The sequence below is a fragment of the Bombus affinis genome, chromosome 14, assembly GCF_024516045.1.
Source record: "Bombus affinis isolate iyBomAffi1 chromosome 14, iyBomAffi1.2, whole genome shotgun sequence".
Lineage (NCBI taxonomy): Eukaryota > Metazoa > Arthropoda > Insecta > Hymenoptera > Apidae > Bombus > Bombus affinis.
Window position 1 is genome coordinate 3,749,736 of NC_066357.1, and position 22,591 is coordinate 3,772,326.

A 22,591-nucleotide genomic window follows, 5' to 3' on the forward strand; every position below is an offset into this window, starting at 1 on the left:
AGCGTAGCTGCTACCAGAGCTCTCATCGTACCTCCAGAGCTCTTCTTCCTTCCTTTCTCTATCTCTTTCTCTTTCTTTCTCTTTATCGCTTACTTTTCATTCTTTCTCTCTTCCTGTGCTTTCATCCTGTACGACGATTCGTTCATTTGAATCTCAGAATCAGCCCCTGTTCTAATCATTCGCACCAACCGATATTGTATCGTGGTGCGAATTTGTTTTGACCGATCGTCGGTCGAAGGAACCCACTAGCAAGCATGTCATGCTGCCGTTGTTGCTATTAGCCAACGTCTCGTAGTCATCGCGATATTGTTTGTTATGTGTATATATATATGTATATATATATACACACACACATATATATCGTGCTCTATTGTGAGACTATGTAACATCGTGTTTGTGTACTTATATGTGTGTTCTTACATGTGTGTGTATATCAGTGCGCGTGGTGAAAACGTATTCGATAAGAACGTATGTAGTGATCACGAAACGGTCCCGATTGACGAAATTAATATTGAAGCTACAATTAAAGGCCGCATTTCTGACCGTCGGCGAGCGACGGACGGAGGATTGGAAACTTGCTTGCTAACCATCGCTGTTGCACGACAATCGCTCACTAGGAAATTTACGTGCCACACAAACGTTGGTTTACCCCTTGCCTTAAAATTTTGAATCGCACTTGTGGCGTGGATTACACGACCAGGTAGACTATACTTGTATCCAAGCTTAATGTTGACTCTAATTTTAATTCCAGACTATGAGACTGGTTTACTGAATGTAGATTTCATATGAGCAACTGGTTAGGAACCACACTGATTCATTCCATAAATTGAAAAGTAGAGAAAAGTAATGATGAAATAGAATTTACAATTGTTTGTACCATCCTTTTACGATAGTCAAATTCGGAAGTAAGTCATTTATTCTTGCAGAAGTTTTGGTTATTAGTCATGTAGCTACATAAGATTGAGCGATTTGGATAAAATGAAACTGTACAGCCATGTGTAAACGTGTAAAATATAAGATCAGAGGTTAACAATTCGTATCAGACAAATCTTATTACTGAGATCACAGTCTTTTCATTTTAAAGATTCAACTTTATCTAACAAGAATCAAATCAATGTTTGGTCTATCTTTCCACTTTAATTTTGCGCGTTAGCGATGAACTTGTTCTTCGGAATCATCGAACACGTTTTCAAGTAACTCAGACGCGATCTACTTAGTGAAACGCCGCTACTTTCGGTCAGCCAATGGACTTTTCTGCACGAAAACACGATTACACAGCCACGGGGTTGAAAAAGTAAATTTTCACGATCTTGAAGATTTTTCGACCGTGAAACAGGGGGTAGTAGCCGTTGGTCGTTGCCGGTTACGTGCTCTGCATATCGTAAGTCTTCTTGCAAAGCGGCTTTCATTCCGCAAACGGAAGTAGTTTCACGATGACTCGTGTCTCGTGACGTGACTTACGCCCTCCGCAAAAAGTCGCCGTCGCGTCGCCGTCGCTGGGAAAAGTTTTACGATCACGATGGCATCATCGTTTTATTAAAATTTTATTTATTTCGCTAAGATAAATCGGATTTGTTTTATCTCATCTTTGTTTTCCTCACTGTGCTTCATCGTTGATGGGATTACAATTAAATTGTGTATGGAAGTGTCATGTTGCTTGTTCTATAGTACTAATGACATTGCTCAAACTAACTGTATTATGATACTCTGATATTTATATATTATTTTAGGTATAGACAGTGTAATACGATATTATTTTTTAACACTTTATCGAAGCTTATTTTGTATAGGGAGTTTGCTAGGTATAGGGATACAATGTAATATCTATTATTTAAAAATGTTCTATTAGCTTTGATCTTCCACAGGGATTTGTGAGGAATTATAAGGCTTTGCTACATATGGGAATTATAACACAATAGGGAGTGTTTTTTTACACGTTACTAGTGAGTTAATTAACAAGAAGATAGTAATTGTTCTACTTGCAGCAGTACGGTATACCGATAGATAAAGACAGAAACTGGTTTTGTAAAGTTTGTATTATGATTTTACACGTAGAATAGAAACGTTTGGGCTGAAGTTTTGTATCAGATTGCTTTACTATGTTTTACGGTCTTTCATCGTGAATTCTGAAGTTCTTACCCCGTTCAGGTGTCTTTGGTATTAAGCAGATTGCAATCACAGTGCTCATGGCAATAGAAAGTTATTAAAGTGGGATAACACTAGGCATGGAGCAGTAATGTTATAACGTAATGTTGCATTTAACCACAAAAATTCTGCAATTTAAATCTTGTGTCAGATTACCTTTACGGGTATAAAAAGAAATCGCGTATTTATAAATTCCTTATATCTTTATCAGCAATTCGAGGGATTATGATTAAACTGTTTGTGCTGTGTATGAGTAACAAGTGTTAAAAAGCTGTGTTAAATGAATCTTACGACTTTCACGTGTTTAAATTTATGAATTACGGTATAGCAATAATGAGGTCACACGTGTCACTTCAATCGTCAATCTTCAGTTATTATATATCATTACATTATTTATAAAGTGTCAGAAATAAATCAGTATGGAATTCGATAAAAGACTATATTTTACAGATTTCTACTAATCACTTAGGTATCCAATTTTGTATTTAATTATTTATGCATCAATAAAAATGCTTGTAGCGTTAATTATCTTTAACATAACTTTCTTAAACACATTCCCCAAATGTAGATTACCGAAATAAATTTCATCCGTTGTCTGAAAGGGACAAGGAAACGTTGATTATAGTCGTTATATATATTGGTTATAGTCACTATATATTTTAACTTTCTCGAATGCTCGTTTGGTGTTATACGTGTCACAGTAAACTGCTTTATTTCGTCCACGAGGTTGATATTATTATTGAAAAAGGCTATGAAATCGTGAGTCATACTCGACGAACGCTGCCTTGTTCATACAGTCATTGCTGATTTCACTGTATGGCGGTGAAAATTCAGCTTGACACGAAACCGATTTTAAACTGCTCGAAGGTGTCTTCGTCCGTCCGTGTCCTACCCTATAATCGATACTAAATGTATCATTAATCATTCATTTGTTGTACAATGTCATTTATTTAATTCAATCAGCTCGAATTATATATAATTAATATTATAATTTAATAAAGAGGTATGTGAGAAATTGCATGTAACAATTTTCATGCTTAAAATAAAAAAGAACTTTGTCCCAAATCTTAATTATCTTGATAATAGCAATTTACGATTAAGTTTCCATTTCTTTTCATGAATTTATTGATCTTCAAGATAATAAGATAGTTGGACTGTGACTTCGAGATTGTCGCTACTAAATTACAGTGTATTCAATTTTCTCTTTTAGGATTAGAAAATTGCTGGAAAAGATGAGAATATCGGATTAAGAAAGAATAGCAAGTATGCTGAGGCATAGAGAAAAAGGAACTTCTTTTTTTACCATTAATTATTTCAAAATGATTCAAACATGTTATCATCAAGAAATAAAATAATTTTTTATTTTCCTCGCACTTGCCTACTTCGTTTATCATTTTCAACTCTTCGATTTTTGTAACATCGAAGTAAAAAATAAACAACACACGAGCGGACCAACATCAGTACAATTTCCAATCGATCCGAAACACCAGTCTTTCCCCTTTTGAATTCGCCCAGCCTTGTTACGCGTCCAGTGTTTCTTATTGGAATTTTGGCTCGTCTCTGTTGCGTCTTTTCAAAAAGCTCCTCTCGTGGTTGAGAAAATTTACATTCTTCCGGTGAAGTTGCGCGTGTGATCGATAATGACCGCGCATGTATAGCGTATACATTAGCCAGAGCACAGAGCATAATAAAAAGGAACCACGCTGTCCGCGTTCCGACGCTTTTTCCATTACGTAAGTGTATCATCGCGACGCTAATAACATGTTTCTGCCCCGGTCGATGGATCCTGTCACGAAATTCGAAATATCGCATACGCGTCTGCCTGGAAATCAGGCTCATTTTTAATGAAACAAATTGTATTTAATAAAGCAGTGAGTTGCATCTTCGGTCGGTGACAGTGTGATCTCCGACATTTGAAAAGTTACGTTTTAGTATTACGAAAGATGTTCAGTGTTGTTAATACGTTGTTCGCTACGGTGGTCATCGGTGATCCGCGTTTACTAAATCTTTTAGAATGATTAAACTAAAATGAATTTCATGGGCTAAAGAATGTTCAACGACGCGAATGACTGGGATAATATTGTCAGAGAAAAGCGAGTAAATGCAATATAATATTTTGCAAAAGTTAAAAAAGCATGGGAATATTCCAGCAATTATTTGGAAGAGCTGTTGTAATAAGGAGACAATTGCACTTTCCAACGATTCGAGTAAACCAACAGAAACCAACTCAATATCAATCAAAATCAACCACTTTTTGCAACGTGGTATAAATTAATGATCAATTAATACTTATAGTAACAACATTTTGTATATTTGAATATGAAACATATATCTTTTTTCGCCTCCGATAAATACAATTTAAATTTTTCCTCTTTGCTGAAGCGATCTCTTCAATTTCTGTTTAAAATTAGTTTGGATAAAATTAGTTTAATATAGTTTGGATAAAATTAGTTTCAATGAAAGGAGTGAATGACAATATTGTTATGAAGTTTTCTGTATTCTTTGGAATTTTCATTACAAAACCACTGTTATGGTTTAGTAATACCTTTGCAATTACTTGTTGAATTTGAGGAGCTGTTTTCTTTTTCCTTTGATGTAGATTGCAATCGCAGTAGAGTTATCTCTTAACATTTCCTTCTACCTAACATTTCAAGAATAGAGTTAATAAGGGGTGCATATAAAGACATTCAGAAATGGAAATTTCTTTCTAGGGAATGTTAGAATTATGTTGGAGATATGTATATTTTACAGAACATTTACTACCTTAGGGAAGTTCATTAGGAAAATGGGTTAGTGTAGAAGTACTATTCAAGATTTAGCGTTTTCTTAACAAAAATAGTAATTAACTCGAAATGTGTCTTCAAGTTGTATCATCATCTAGAAAATTATTAAATAAAGCTTGAAGCTAAGAACAAACTATCAAAGAGAGGTGTATATAAAATCGTACAAAAATCTTGTGTACGATTGACTTATTTTGTTGACTTATTTTTTAACGGAAACCAGCAAAATTTAATTTAAAATATGCATTGAAGTCTACAAGTATTTGTATAGTATTTTAAAGAGTACAATGCACAGCGAGCATAAAAGTATGATGTAAAGAAAGGAATATGAGCTTAGAAGTCTATAACAACCGAAGAAACATGCAGGTCTTATTCACGTACAAAGGCATCGAACAGAGTAACAAGAAAACTTTCCACGTTAAAGTATTCCCTGTTCATCGAGTTCCTGTCGTGAATATAAAAATCTACGGAATATCGATCGTGAATGAGGAAATCTTAAAAAATTATCCCCATTCCCTATTCGTTATAAATTACGATCAATTATTCCAAAAATTATTCATAAATTCAATCGATCGATATTCGTTCGCGAAATCTGCGATTACTGCTGAAAGAAGAAATAAATAAGCCATCAGAAGGAAACAAAACAAAGAAAAAAAAAAAAACAGAAAGGAAAAAGCAAAGAAACATGGAAAAAGTTAAAAGTGAAGATCGTATCGAGACATTAAAGGCGAGATAAGCTTGTCTGGAAGGAAAAAAGCGGCGGAAAGAGAATAAATAAAGGAAGCTTGTATAACGCCAACCACTTGGCTTAAATCGAATGCCTTGGACCCGCACCTCTTTTTTTATTTTTATCTTTTCCAACGTTTCGCGTCCATTATCTTCGACGTGGACAAGACTTTAATTAACGCGAAATATTTCGAGGAAATAGCATTGTCTATGATTACAAAGGTACCTGGTGACGAGGACGTTGTGCAATGCAATTTTCTCCTCGTTCGATCGCGTTGCAGTTTTGCATTAGTTTATGAAAATACGCCTCTGGCGTAGGTTACTATTTTCTGGAATGTGGCGGATATTTTAGACGTTACGTCTTCCACGAGTTAGGACGAGGAGATTTTGAAAGATTCAAGGAGTTCAGGTAGATTTATCCTTCACCGGATGATGATGAAATGTGGTAGGTAGAACCTTCAGTATATGAATTAATGGCCAGCGACGAACGTTTGGGTAGAGGAATTTTCGAATAGCGAAACTATCGTTTTCTTTCATAGCGATTAGTCTATTTTTACAACATTTAGTTGGCGATTTTACGTTCCTCCTTCCATCGTTATCTGTTCCTTTAGTTCTCGATTTTAAAATCCGGTAGATCTGCCATTGTATCCTTATCTTCGGATCTTATCGTCTCGCGCTCATTATCTGTTATTCGATCGAAATAATAATGTATAACAATCTTTCGTGCAACGATAACAACTAATTGAAAAGTACGCTGCATTTACTATCTTCCGCTCCATCTTAAACGACGAACATCTTTCGTAATTGTATTTCCTTCGATATTCATGACGTAAGTGTTACGGTTCAAGCCGTTTCGTCATTAAAACACTCGTATCATTTTTTTTTCTTTCCAAATCATAATGAACTTGTTAAAAATTTGTTCGTTATGAAGCTCGTTCCTTTTTTTTATTCTTTCGCATCAATTTTCTTTTTTTTCTTTTTCTTTTTTTTTAATTTCAGTATTCAGCTTTTAGTAGAATGAAATACGAGATAGCACGACTAAAAATGTAACACGAGGACTTCATTCCTACAAATTAAAATTACCTCATTTTCGCGAAAACCCGAAAATTTTTCGCGCACTCGGAAACGGGAAAGGTGTTACAACCTGTTTGCCATAACAGCGGCTGCAAGCACAAGAATTGCTTGCGATTTCTCTCGCAATTTTCGCGAATTTCGTTGTTTTCAAACGTTTATACTTCGGCTTATTTTACGTAAGGTTTAACACTTGCTCTTACGTCTTGTCGTTTGCCGATAGTTATCATGCATGTTTTTGTACTTTTATACGTTTTTTGTAAGAAGATTAGAATTGTATAGATGATAATGATGTGGTGATTGGAGTAAAATTAATTATAAGTGTTTTTCAAAATCGATATTGTAACTTTACCACGATAGAACAGATTTATAGATTACCTAGATGCGGTTATATAAAATTCATTCGTTCAGAATGAATTAAACATTTACAATCACGTTTATTTATTCTATACATTTTATTGTGAATGTATTAGGTTTTATTCCATTTATCTATTTTGAATGTTGAAACGACTATAATTATCTTTAACAGGGAATCATTGATGTAAATTTGTAATATCCTGGATAATTTCCTGAATGATGCAACGCCAAATTATGTCTAATTTGTTTCTCTTACTTAATATTGTATTACTCTCGTATAAAATTAACAGTGGATTTTCAATATTCTATATAATTTTGAATCTTTCCAAATCTATCGAATTTACAAATTTCCACATTACATCCTCTTGATACGAATACAAACTTCAAAGTTGTCCAAAAATTCCAATGTAACAATGTTCTCGATGGTTTCATCGATCGTCCTACTATAGAACTATAGAAGTAAAATCATCCACGATCCCATCTCGTCTCGTAGAATCATCCGTGTTACCGATGGTCGGAATAAAATCGTCGACGTTCACGAAACCGCGTCAGACTACGGCCATTAACATTTAACACCCGCATCGAATCGTCGCCAGATACGAGCCGGCCGTAAATTCGTCGCTTCGATCGATATGTGTCGCGCTGATGTGCTCGAGGGGAAGCTCCGAAATCATCTCCGTGGTTCCTCCGCTCGGTATTCCTCGATTTCGTTATTTCACCGCGAATAACGTGTCAGAATGATTGCGCGTAAATAAACGAAATGAATTGTCATATTGGGAAATTATTCAATTATTTGAAAATTAAGTAACTTAGTCTATGATCTGTTGCGTATCTCTGTCTCCGATCCAATATCAATGGACATTGCAACGAAACGTTATTTTCTATGGAACAAATTTGTTCGAATATTTGGCGTGCGTTAAATGATTTTTATGTATTTCAGGAACACAGGATACATATAAAACGTGAATATATATATGAAATATCGAAGGTAGAATACCCGTTATAGTATTTCATAGATGAAAGAGATTTCTGTTTAGATTCCATTTGTTTAATAGTGTTTATATAAATATTAATTCGCATAAAGGTGCGTAGCAGATTTTCAAGTAAGGCTTTTTACAAGTAAAAATAAAAATGCTATCTCTGTGTATTATCATGGCCAGAGAACGAAAAAGGGAATTTTATTTCCCGATGGAGTCGCAAATGGCACCCTATTCCGCAGCCCAGTGACTTTACTTTCTACCACGTTCCAAGTAATAAATATATTTTCTTTTTCGTCGTGCTTTCACGCTGGATTTTTTCGTTTTCCTTCTTGTTTCCTGTTCGAGCGCTACTTATGGAGTATTTAAGAATGAAAATGAAGCCGGGTCATTAACATAATGTCGGTCTCGATGCATTAATGCGACGACATTGGAGTTTCGTCTCTCTGTTTCTGTTTAGATCTTTCTTTTTGCGGACCTTTTTATTGGAAGTATCATGATACGTTGATTGCCTTCGTCGTTGAAACGTGGAATTCACGCGAAACGCTAGATGATTTTAATTCTTGATTGCTAGCCACGAGTTTCCGTTGATGAGTTGTACCATCGTTGGATAAAGGTCGAAGGATTTATAGATGGCAGGGGAAGATGATGATCTTCGAGAAATGACACAGTGGAAGGATGATTTATCTAAATTCTAAACGTGCAAACATTAATCATTCTTCGCGCGTTCTTTTCCTTTTACGGTCTCGTACGTAACCGAGGTTCTAATCGTGTGTGAGCATTTATTTATAGTTGATGTTAACTTAACCTGCTTAATGTTATACACGCAATCGATCTCTATAAATTGGATAAATTGTAATATGTTTAATAAATAAGAAGGGCAACGAGAGCATCATTACTGTATTTACTGTAATATATTTGATATATTTAGCAACTGGAAATTAGCAACTAGAAATTAAAGCTAATAACGGTTTTGTTACAAACGTGTATACGCGAGATACGCTTTGTAACGTAAATACACGCATTAATTTATATTAATTCAAGTAGAAAGACCGAAGTTTTTAGCGGAAAATTTAGATTCAAATTTAATGTAAAACATAGGACACTAGAAACGATTGTGGTATCAAATAATGAACAGGTCATAGTCGAAGCTTATAAATTTTCATGGTATTTCTGTTTCCGTAATAAATACGCCCGCGATAATTTATGTCGTGACTGTTGCTATTAAAAATTTGAATATTGTTTACGAAGATCAAAGTTTGATAGACTTTTGTTTCGTTTGAATCGTTTTTAGAGGTAATGAAATATTAAAAATATTTTTTCGAATAAACGATGTTACGTTGTTTCATCTTCTTTTTTAAAATAAGAAATTTTATTTCATTATTTTTATTGAGAATCAGAATGTCAGCATCGGATTAGGATTAGAAATCTTTCCCCGCCGATATTATCACAACTGTCGAAGAAAATTTCATTCTCGTCTTTGTTATAACAATTTAGGTTCGATTACTAATTAATTCTAATTAAGGTTAATTTATAGCTTAAAACACGAATGAGAAGCTTTCTGACAATTCCATTTACACGATTCTGATCATAGAAACAGGTCACCAGAGACTAATTGATGCAACAGAGAATTCCGACTACACCACGGGGCCGAATACCAAGATCCTTGAACGTATAATTCGCCGAAAAAAGACACAAGAGCAACGGTGCTCTTAATTAGCCACGCTTTTGTACGGCTTTTATGCTAGTTCACAAAGTTGCTGTAACAGGGTTCGAACTTGCGAGGTGAAAGTGAAACGGGGCTTAATTACATTATAACGAGCCAAGTACACAGCACGGATTCTTTCACTTTGTCTTCGGCCTGTCGAGCTTAATGGAGCCTTTTCGTGCCTCCCAATCGTAATACATTCTTACCGACTCATCGATTTCGATAAAATTCCGCGATCGTTGTGCTTCTTTTAATCTTTTCACTGTCTATGCTTTCGGAATAGTAATGGTACGAAGCTTTGTTTTTTTTCTTTATCATTCTTTATCTTCGAATTTAGCGAATGAAATTGTACAATTTTTATCACTCAGTGCATATAGTAGTTAAGATTAGATTAAGTAATTCCAGTAATTTCGATTAGATCACTTTAGGATATTTAGTATTATTTCGCGTTATAACAATTCTACGCGATAAACATTTTTGTTCATATATTCGGAAAATAACATTTCGCGATCGTTTTGTATCTTTCTCTATTGATGTCTCGGGATAGCGAGAACATTTCATTATCCTCGATCGTTGGCATCGAGGTTCGTGAATAAAGTTATTCGTCAAAATTCTCAGGCCTCAAGTAATATCATTAATTCACAACGACATATGTTACCTAATATTAGAGTATTTAATGTCTTACATCACGTAACAACAGAATTAAACGGACGTGGATTATCGGGACTCGACGTTGCGATAACAAAATGAAGAAATGGAAAATCTATCGGTACTTTTATCGAATTCTCGTTGCGCAGTATTTTTGCCATAAAATCACCTCTCGATACTAGAGGTACTCTTCTATCAGTCGAGGTACGGTTTTATTTGTTATATGTCACAGTTTTTAATTTTAAGCCTGGGAATTAATAAAGATTATAATAATATAATAACGGTATATGCATATTTATAAAGCGTAGCAGTAATGTTTATTATAAATAACATAAAAAAGGAGTACACCGATCGCAGAATCTTTGTAACGATATATTTTTAGCGTAACCAGCGCTGGTAAGGCTGTAAAATCGCATATCGTGTTAATAATACCCTATTCTGTCGCTTATTCTATTCATTTGCATAATAAATACCTTGCCCCATCGTGGTCCCATAATAAATTCATAAATCAAGATAAACAACGAAAGCTGGATTCGTTTCGTAGTGAAATTACGAAACGTTTTCCTGATCATTATCTCTTTGGTAACATATCGAACCTAGTTGAGAAAGAAAGAAACATGAACGACCTAGAAAAAGGTGTGAATCGAGATGAAGTTATGCTACAGTTACTTTATAATAGATCTGATGTCACTAATTTATTCAACGACTCTTTTTACTCCTTAGGAATATCAGACTATAAAATTTTAGAACAACGTTCAAGGTATCAAGCAAAGATCATAACGTTACCTGCTTCGTCGTAATTTCATTTGTTTATCATGAAATTTAAAACTTTTATCGTTGATTTAAAATTTACTTCTTCTGCTGTGTTTTCTAAAATTTGACAGGGCTTGTAAATTTTCCCATCGATTATACGTAATTGAGAAAATGACGAAGCTTTATTTTTATTGACAATGAACATCGGTATATCTTTGAATTTAATGCCCATTGAGGTGTAGGTGGTAACGTTACTCGCATATTCTAATACGTCTGAGAAAGTGGTTGCTTATGTTTCTTCTGGGAAAAAAATACTGCCTACGTATGTATTGGATCTACGTAATAGATATACGAAGTAGATCAAGCTGATTAAATGATGACTAGTCGTAAGTCTAAGAGTATTGAGTTCAGAGAATCGAATTGAATAGGCACGTTATAGAACTAGCAGTCGTGAGAAATGAACTTTGAGATTCACTTGAACTTGAGTAACGTGTACGGAATACGCGAGGCAAGTTTCAGCCTTTACCAACCATAAGTTACATATCCAAAGGAGCAAATGTTGGCACGATCCATTTTAGTTTCTCAACTCGTCTAGCTTCGAGTTTCATTCGAATATGAAAAACATACATACGTATATAGAATGCACGAGGCGATTTAGAAAACCATGCATAAAGTATGTACGAAGCCGAGGAAATAAAAATCAGATTCGTACATTCTTTTTCGATTTCTTCGTTCGTAAAAGTTGCAAATTTACTCGAACCTGTGCAACTGTTTCCGCAACAATTTTAATTTATGTTTACTTGTTGTTTAATTTATGTTTACTGTTGATGCAGGAGTTTCTCACCCGGTTCGTTAAAAAGTTGGAAATATCATAATTGATTCAAAATTGGCGTATAATAAGGAGATTAAACTAAGATTATTTTATCTTTTTAATTGCTGTAACCACTTTTCCAAATGAGAACTGGTTTATTCTTATTTAAATGGATCGCCCGCTTTTATCAGTAATGATATAAGTAACGATATAGCTGTTCTTTTTTAATGGAAATAATTCCAAACTTTTGAGAACAGCACAGTTTCATGCATCTCGAAAACTATTTCATACAGCGAGAACTATTTTACACATTTCTAAGTGGAACAGTTTCTTTTTAAAATATAAACCACATGTGCCAAGCGAAATAGACTTCTCCAAGTAAATGTTTCGCAAGGGATAGTCGTTACGTTGAAAAGCATTATATTAATAATTGGAAACTTATATTTTCTGAAATAAATGAAAATGTGCAAAAAATGATAATCAAATATCAGCTTCTTCCAATGTCGAACATTCAATATCAAACAGGATCGAAGTAAATTCACTTTCGTCGCAAGAAACTCTTGTTTTCTTTCACGAGATCGAAGCGTAATGATTAATTTGCACGCAGAAGCGCAATTTCTCGCTGACCTTGATCACGTCTGCGTTTAACAAATGGGATGGATGAATTTGCATTGTTTCGTGCCATATCGTGGTTCGTGCGGATCGTAGCACCCACCGTTTTGGTGCTTGATTGATGGCCGTCCTAATGACTCCTCTTGCAAATCGTCGTGGAAATCGTCCATCCTAGCGGCTCGCTGGGGAAAAGCAATATACAGTATTGTCACTGGCAGCCGGACGTAGCTTGTGTGCTGCACGGCTCTATCCTGTATATAACGGGTGTACAAACTAAATGTTTCCATAGAATTTCAAAGAATATCTGCCTTGTTTAGCACGTTTACCCGGTGAAAGGTGGAATATTGTTTAACCATGTTTGTATTTCCTGTGCCACTTGCTTAATTCTCGTGATCCTTAAACGCGAAAGATATGTTTTTATCGAAATATAGAAAAATTGAAGTGAAAACCATATCTTAACGTATTAAAACATAGAATTGAAAGAATATATTTTTCTTGGCATTTAGTTAAGATATAGAATTCGGAACAGTGCAATATTAATGGTATTGTAAAATATAATATAAATAGCTTTTACACTGTAGATCTGTTTTTATAAAATGCATAATTTTTTATATAACGTTGTCCAAGCAAAGCTCCGATTATTCTACTCTTGCAGTTATCTCGCAGCGACTTTAAGTTCATATGAACGTTACTAGGGGGTCTCAGCCTCAGATAACTCCAGGAGTCCCAGCATTTACACAAGTCACCCTAATCCCGTCTATTTTAATACGAGCAGCTTAACATGTCTCCTTAAAATACTTTCAATATACACCGTTGAACGTCGTACGATCGAATTTTCTGAGATTTCTATGGAGATACATAGACTAAAAGGAATTTTCTTTTATTTGAAATCCTCATCGGGATCGAATAAATGGAGAAGGGCCGAAGTGGCTGGAAATAATTCCCTGATTGAAACGGTAGGAATGAAATTTAAACAAAGGACAAAATTGACCGTGATCGATCGCGCTGGTCCGAAGGCGGCGTTAAAAAGATCAGAGTTAGCTTTCTCGTGGTATTATATTTAAACAGCTCCGATTCAACGGTGGCCTGATTCAATTTGGATCCTATAAATACAATTTCTTTGTACACCATCGTTGTCTAAGTTACTCACGATGTTCTCGTTAGTCTTTACCAAAAACAATTAAAAATTCTTCAGGGGATCCAATCTTCTCGCGTAGATTGTAAACACTCTACTCTCCTCTGGGCATAACAGTCGTCTTTGTAGCAATCATCGCTGATGAGTTGAAAGTTTGGTTCGGCGCATAGATAGACGTATAAAAACGAATGAGAAAGAAAATAGAAATTGTCAAAACAGAATTTTTCGAACGATTTAAATGTGTCGAAAATTGGAAGAATTCTATATAAGAAGGATTCTATCAGAAGGATCTAAAAGTTCCTGGACAATATTGGAGCAAATTTTACGCGAAAATGATTTCGTTTATATTTTAACTTATCTATCAGAACTCGAGTAATATATAATACGCTATATCTGTTTTCAGCATCTATCTAATATTCATTTGCATTTCAATTTTATTCTTATTAGTTGGATATGTATGCACATTCGCGTTTTTACGAACACGTGTCATATTACACGACCATGTATTACTGAATACGTACCGCAAAAAATATCCTACTGTGAATATTTTCGGCATGTTTAATGGTGCATTCTCTACGGTCTAGTTATTAATTTCGTCGATTATCGATTCTCTGAAGAATGACTTGACTAAACTGTTGGATATTTGATACGTCGAGAGAAGTTGGGCCCTGAATTAACGAAATCATGAATTTTTATGATGTGCAAAACGGTTCGACCGCCTTTGCGGTTCCGTTGAAAGTTGTCAATGGACGATGTAGCAAATGGATGAAGTAAATTTTGCGGCCGTGGCAACTGTACGGGCTAGAAACGCATGTGGCCAAGGCTCTGCTGGAACGTTTTAACGCCTAAGGCAGTCTACATACACAGTGTCTCATGGAATATCGGGCCATTCTATAAATTCATACGAATTTTTAGCCGTGACAAACGACATAAAAATATTCATTCTACATTGATTTGTGTAATATTCTATATTACGTCGAAAGTTCAAATACCACTCTGTCACAATACATCAGTTTTATATTTTAGTTTAAATCTTTTCACGCGACCAGAAACAGCGCCGTCTCGTTTTCTCAAGTATATAGTCGTTTTAACGCGAACGAACGTCGGGAGACGAAAATAAAGGACAGATCTTATATAGACTATCGTTATATATGCAATATCTTATTTATGTAATATTCGGTTACGAAATAAAATTATGCTCGATTGTATACAGCGTGCGTCTGTACGACGTGCGAGGAAAGTTAGCTGATGCATGACTTTTGAAGTACACGGTATACACGGACGATAGTGGTACACGTACACGTAAGGTGTGAATAACGCAATAATGTGCGGTACGGAACGAGTTTAAAATGTTGCCATGGCGGAAAAAAGATATTCCCAACCGTGGGAAACAATTGGACTTTCCTGCGGTCCTTTTGTTACATATATTGAACTTGTAATTTGGAATATCGCGTCTTCGTTCCGAATATACCCACGATATCGAGTGAAAAATAATATTACGAGCTGCTGCATTGAGTTTAATCGTCGATTATACAGTGCGCCCACGCTTTCATCGATATCTTCCGCTGAATTTTTATATTCATTGATTTCTTGCTTTTGTGTTCCTCGAAAGCAAGAAAATATATTTTAAACTTCGTAATTTTTATACTTTGATAAAAATACCGAAATTAAAATAAAACTGGGATGTACTATCAGAAATTGAAATAGGATATCGATGAAGGTATCGAAATAAAAAACATAGAATATCACTGGGCGAATTGGAAGAACAGCGTATGTATTATGTTTCGTAATATACGTAACGCGATCACACGTAAGTCACATTTTAAAAAAGAGAATAAAAGTATATTTATCAGCTTTTTCTCTCGTGATCATATTACATAAATCTAAGATTTATTCTTGGTATTTCCCAACTGTGTCTCGTCCATCCTACGACCGAGTAACACAATTACAAGGCTCGTGCAAAAATTATTCATCCCTTTCGGGTCACAAGGACTTCATTATCATCGTGTACACAATCTGTATGTCGTTTAACATACAATACGTTCCTTTATATCTAGCGCCACGCACTCCAACCTCCTGTTATTAACACGTTTCCTTTCCTTCTCCCCCTTTCTCTACTGTGTTTTACTCTTTCCCTCTCTCCCCTTTTGCATACAGGAATGGCTTATTACCTCGACGATTCATGTTATTTCGTTGAACTTACATCGCGGACAACGATAAACTTTGAAGAAAACGTTCGGACGGGGTGTATCTTTATCGAGACGTTTTACTCTATTGTTAAAACTTTTCCTTCGCCGGTAGAGAATGGTCGAGTCCCGTCCGTGGAAAAGTTTCTGCAACTTGGTATTACGGCTCGTGTTTTTTCCGCTCTCCAATAACTGTCGTGTGGCCACGTTCGCGAAGTTGGAAAAATGAGAAACTCTATTCGTGGCGAATGAGTCGTGATATTGATTAAACTTATCGCTGTTATACGTTTGAAAATTCTTCAAGCCAGGAGAAGACAAAGGAAGAGAGTGAAATAAAAAGTGAAACACCACTGTGAAAGTTGCCCAATAAACTTATTTACCTTTAGTATTTGGCGAAATTTTCGACGATTTATTGATTACTTTATCGCTTATTAATAGGATGCAAATGTTTAGGCATTTGTGGGAAATGTGAAAGTCCAAAAATGCGTATGACGCATATAATATACAGAAATATATAAAACATCCAAAGTATAATACGCGTTATAATATTTTATGGTTAAAGATATCTTTACGTAGCTTCTATTTCTTTACTTTTATTTACAACAATATGAATTTGCATAAAATATCCGCTTACTTATTATTGAACTTCAATTACTTAGTACTTAACGACATTTTTTAAGACTCACTCATTTATTTCTGTATCGTTAATTTAAATTTAAAATAATTCTAAATTACTTATTGTAAATAACGGTGTAAGACCATAAGCATGTAATATCGTGCGAAGATGACGAGGAAAAGGGAAGATCGTAACAATTGTGTAATTTTTCACGAAAGGGCCTATTCGATAGGAGGACAAGCTGGTGTCGGAATTAAAAAAGGAGAAAATTAATCGAACGGCGCGAATAACATCGTCCAAAGGTCTCTGAGAATGTTTACGGTAGCTTGAGCGGCCGGTGGGAATTCTTTTTTTAAAAATAAGTCAAGACTGAACGTTTTCGGCTGAAATATGCGGATAACCGACGCGAATAATTGAACAAGGGAAAGAGGGGATAATCAGCTAATTTTAACGCTGAAAATTTCAAAGCGTTTACGATAGACTGCCTCATCCATGTAAATCTTTTTTAAATGTCTCGAGTGTCGCAGATGAAAACACCCGAAGCATGGAAATCTTCGACTTTAATGTTTTGCGTAGAAAGAACATGAAAATTATGTCGGTGTTCTTTTTTCAGATTTACATTTTGGACTTTCGCGTCCTATAAATTCAAATGAATTTGAATGAAAAAGAAGAAAAATAGTATTTGCTCGTGCGAGTCTTTCTTAAATGTTTCGATGATTGCAAAAGTCCGAGATGTCATTGGAAAAGAAAAAAATGAAATCAGTGTCTCTTCTTTTTGATACGACCTTCGAAATTCTACATCGTATAAATCAGAATGAATTTGGACGAAAAAGGCAAAAAAGCAGCTCGGTTGAAGAGTTGCTTTTCGACTAATTCACCAAGCGATATCAAAATCAGAATATCACGAAAAACGGTGTCATATTTTTTTCTGTCCGATCTTCGTTTACTTTCGACTTTCGCCTAACAGAAAGCGTAAGGGAAAGAGTCGGTCGCGACGTCGTTTGCAGAATTGTTCTCTCCAAGTTCTGGAACAGTTGTTTTCTATATTTCCACCACGTCTGCGTGAAGCAATAGCAAAGGCAAGATGGCCAACCATTCTCGCTATACATGCGAAGCATAAGCGGCCGGTGTCCAGGGAGAGAACAAAGAGAGTATCGTCGATGTCTGTGAGAACGACACCAATTGCCAGGCAGAACGGTGAGCCGAGAGGTATTCCAGACGAAGTACAAAGTAGATGGCCACGTAAGCGTCGCTATGGATCGTTAAACTGAAATCTGTTAGAGCAACCCCGTGCGACGCGCTCGGTTCAACGAACCAGTTTTATTTCCTTCGAGTTTTCTCTCTCTCCCTATCTCTTTTTCTCTCCTTTTCTCTACCTATCTATCTATGTATTTCGAAATTCACCTGTCTCGATCGAGTTTGAAATTTGGTAAAAAATGTCGAAAGAAATGAAGTTCAATTCGTTTGGCTATTATTAGGTTTTTAGATCGTCGAAAACTTTTAATTCAGTTTAGGTTTCTTTGAATGTAACATTGCAAGAGACTCGCAGTTTCCTTGAGCTTGAAATCCACTTACTTGGATTCAACTTGCAACTTCGCGTGGAAAATTAAAGAATTTTGAATTTAAACCCATTTGGGCGCGTTTTTAGATCCTCGTGAACCTTTAATTCGGTTTAGCATCTTCCTCTCCAGCTGAAATCCATCCATCGTGATTAAATTTAGACTTTGGTATAATACGAATGGAGAATAATCATAATATCATATGTTGAAAAAATCTGCTTATCGTTGATTCAGATTGGTTTTTAAATGTTCGTGAATCTTCGGCAGTATTTAATTTCGTTCGAGTTATCTTTCCTGTTGGAAATTATCTGACTTGATTAAATTCGAGCTTTGATATGAAAAACTGGAAGTATCTTGAATCTGCATCAATCTAGATTCATTTTACAATCTTCGTCAATTCTTAATTTAATTTGCTTCTCCTCAAACTTCCTTCTTCGTTGAAATCCATCTATCTTTATTAAATTTACAGTTTGATATGAAATATCGAGGGAATAACATTTAACTTTGTATTATTCTTTCGCGAAATTTATGCCCTTTCTCATATCAGACGTTTAATGTGGAATATTAAAAATGATCGGGCAGGCGATTTTGTGTGCGATAGGTACTTTTCTTAAAACTTTTTCTATCTTTATTTCCGACATATTTTATATCGGAACGTTTGTAGTAATAAATAATGTAATTAGGGAAACATTTAGGCATGTTATCTTAAGTTCTATTAAGATACCTCTTAACACTGTCGCTACTACTACATTTAAATTGTTGCACATCAGCTGGCGCGATGGTTTTATATAAGCACACGGTTCCAACCACGAATCAGCAGATTTACAGATAAAGGTATAGACATAGTCACCAGGTGTATCGTTAAAACCGGTTAACTCATTATGATTCGTTACTTTAAGGAAAGATAAACGGTCCTTTCTTTTTTAATATCGTGCCACGTCGAAATTGCCACGAAGCGGTGACAAATTTTCATACCAGAATTTTCCATTCAAGGAGAGGCACAAGTAAATTAAAATACACTTTCCATGAGAAAAGTCTAAATTTTTAACAGTAAAAAGATAGTTAGAGCGATTGAAAAACGATATTAAAAGATCATCATCGATATAAAAAACGTATATTAAAAATTTAAGTATTAACACTAAGAACTAACACTAGAACGACCACGATTAACAGAAGTTATTTTTACTAATACATATAGTTCTATACAAGGTTTTTATTTTAACTGAAAGATAAGTATCTTTTCTCTTCGTTTAAAATAATTGGATTGTTTTTCGATATAAAATAATCATGATAGTTTTTCTTTCTTTTCTTTTTTGGAAATTTATTTTAAGATATAAGAAGAGATACACTTAAGAAAAATTCCAGAAAGCAAAAGGTGGTATATTTGATGTTAATGTGCCAAATTCTAATTCGTTTCAAATCGATACATTTCTCTCTGTAATATCAGTATAACTTTCAACGCTGAAAATAACACTTATCAAACATACATATATATGTATGGACGCTGGTGTAATCGATAAGTATAATTACATCACTCTGTAAATAGCGGTTGCGTATTAATATTCTCCAAAAAAGCATACATATTTTTCTTGACAACGTCAGACAGTTGTAATAGCGTGCAAAGCTATCGAGTAGTAGAGGCGCGCATCAATATTCACCACCGATAAAAGTCTATCGTTGCACGGCTGTCAGATATTTTTACCAATATACACTAATGCATTATAAAACTTTTTCTTAAATTTCTTATACGATTTTTTTTTTTTTATAAAACTTCACATATAAAGTACACGATATATCTGAAGATTTTTATCAACGAGTTTTCTAAACTAAGATGAACAAAATACCTTGATCGTAAATATAGGCTGCTCTAATCTTCATAAAAAGCAGGATTGAAGAGGATCCTATGGGGGAGAAATATGATATTTATATCTATGAAATCTGTTTCTGTTGATTTTCTAACTTTGGTATCACATAGATATACCTATGATATCGCTGCGCAGGGGATTTTCTTTTTTTATATATTCCCATTAGTCATGATAGAATTATCTACGAGATCAAACATTTTATATCCGATATTGATGATCCGATATTTAAATAATATCCAATCTTCTGCGTCTGAAAGATACATATGTACTTTCTACTACAGCGAATGTTCTATTTCGATTAATAATTACGATATTATATATAATGATATATATTTCATTATTTATTAAAATATTATATATATATATATGATACATAATTATGCTGTTATTTAACTTTGTTCGAGTGGTACTTAATCTTACCAACTTTAGGTTACAAATCTTTGCATCTTACACCTTCATTTATACATCAGATATTTCATTACAATAATGCCTAACCCTGTTTGGACGGTATTCGATCCCATCACTAGCCTTAACAACGTTATCCACGATCATTTTCAAGAATTTTCACGCATGATCTATCAGAGCGTGGAGAACGAGAGAGATCGCGAAAGATTGGCGCTAGTTGCACCCTACACGTCCCAATTTCCTCCACAGACGGATCACCTATATTTCAGCGTGCAATATAAATCACATTACCACGGGATCCGTTCGCATTATTCACCGGTGGAACGCGTTGCAGCCTGAATGCACAAGTTTCTGAAGTTTTTTCCAGTTCCGCGGAAAGCTCGTTCATCACGCGAGATTTCACGATCGGATCGAACAGCGAATGTAGATTTTCCCTCGCTGACGAAGCCTCTCGTAGATCTTTTCGACGTTCATTTAGTTTTATTCGATGAAAATATGGTTTGTATAAAATATTTATTTTTCGGTTGGTTATATATTTTAATTTAATACAAATCTAGCAGTGCGTATAGCGGCGGCAGATACATTTGAATTATATTTTGTTGGACTCCAACTACGAAGGTCGGAAATCATTTTTAACGTTCGCGGTTTATGGAAGGAAATGAAATAAAAAATATTGTAATTCGTTATCTCTTGTGCTCGGTTAAAGCGGTTAATAAAATTTAATGGTTCTGAAGCAGGGACTTAATAAATTCAACGTGAATAATTTCTGTAAATATAGGATTCTAGAAATATCACTTCGTTCGAAAAATATTAGGGAAATCCAAATATTGTATTTGTTGAAGTGATTCTTCAAATATTTAACACGCGCTTAATTTTATTCATTGGAATATTCCTCGAGAGGTAAAGGCACGATTAAAGAAAATTTCCATGAATTAATCCAGCTACTACTCTCGCGAATGTTCCTGGTTGAGATGTATACCTGTGTCATCCAACGGCTGAAACTCATTACTCATTTCGGCTAGTATGTCTCTAATTGTAGCTACCTTAATTACTCACCGAGTCGTGCAACGCTGAAGCCCTGGGAAACGGGGACGTCATAAGACGTTCACGTGTGTATATAAACAATAAACGAATAGCAGAGCCCGTTGGCTCTCGCCTCATTGAAAAATCCTTACGAAACGCGGTCTTTTACCGTGAAAGGGCGAGGAATTTTCGAATCTAGGTCAGAAACGGTAAAAATGATCCACCAGAGAATTCCAAATTAATGAAAGTAATAAAGAGTTTATGGTTACAATTAATGGAAATTATAAAAGACGAAGCTACTTTCCTCGGTACTTCAAATTGTCCATTATTATATTCGCAACTATTCCTCTGTGTTATTAAAGCTTTTTCCTCTTCCTTCGTATATGCACGGTATTTGCAGAAAATACCATGTGTCTCTTAAAAAAACAGATAAAACGCAAACCTACGCGCGCACATAAAAAAGCTCTCCGAACCAAAAATCTCATCCGCGATCTTCAAAATTAAAACATCCAGCACCCAAACATTCGCTGCAACAATACGCACGGTGAAACAGGAAAATAACAAACCATTGCTGGGGAAAAATAATCTCAGATACAGCGCACACAACCAATCTCAAAATGAACCACATACACATACGCTGTTCAACCTTTATCATCTCTAAACAACAAAAACAAAAACCTAGAGGAGGAAGGAAAAAGAAGGGAAAAAGGAAAATAATATGAAAGTAGCGGGAAGAAAATGAAGAAATCAGAGAGAATACACCGAGCTGGAAGACTCGTTCCTTGTCTTCTTCTTCATCTTGCGTTCTTTTCATTTCGACCCTCTGGTTGCTGCTGGCTTTCATCTGGAACTCTCATTTTCTACCGTCCACGAATTTTCGATGGTCGCCCGGTATCGAAAAGCCGGAAAATATTAATGGATACACCGTCAGAACGTCGCTTATTGTCCGTTCCTTTCGAATCAATACCACGGCCACGTTGTTGGCTGCGTTGTGTGTTGTTCCCGTGGCACGAAACAGCCAGGCTTAGGCGAATGCCTGGCTAGTCGCTGTACGTTCAGGCAACCGTTGCCCAATAATCTTTCGACCAGAGGCCTCTGGCCCTGGCTTCCGTGCATCGCACAAATAGTTTTCGACGTTATGAAACCGCTGCTCGCGGTCAGTTACAGCGTTTTTGCTCCTTCGAACCTAATTTAGCTTCTGCATTATCCTCGCT

The 22,591-nt window shown here is 35.3% G+C and overlaps 1 protein-coding gene and 1 long non-coding RNA gene across 3 annotated transcripts in view; both read left to right on the forward strand.

Moving 5' to 3' along the window:
- The window catches only part of LOC126924437 (PWWP domain-containing protein 2B-like), a 35,314-nt gene that overhangs the window by 584 nt on the left and 12,139 nt on the right, over positions 1–22,591 (forward strand). The gene's annotated exons all lie outside the window — the stretch shown is intronic.
- Positions 4–15,605, forward strand: LOC126924442 (uncharacterized). The gene is made up of 2 exons (XR_007713529.1): positions 4–700; positions 14,308–15,605. It is a non-coding gene; the product is annotated as an uncharacterized LOC126924442 (long non-coding RNA).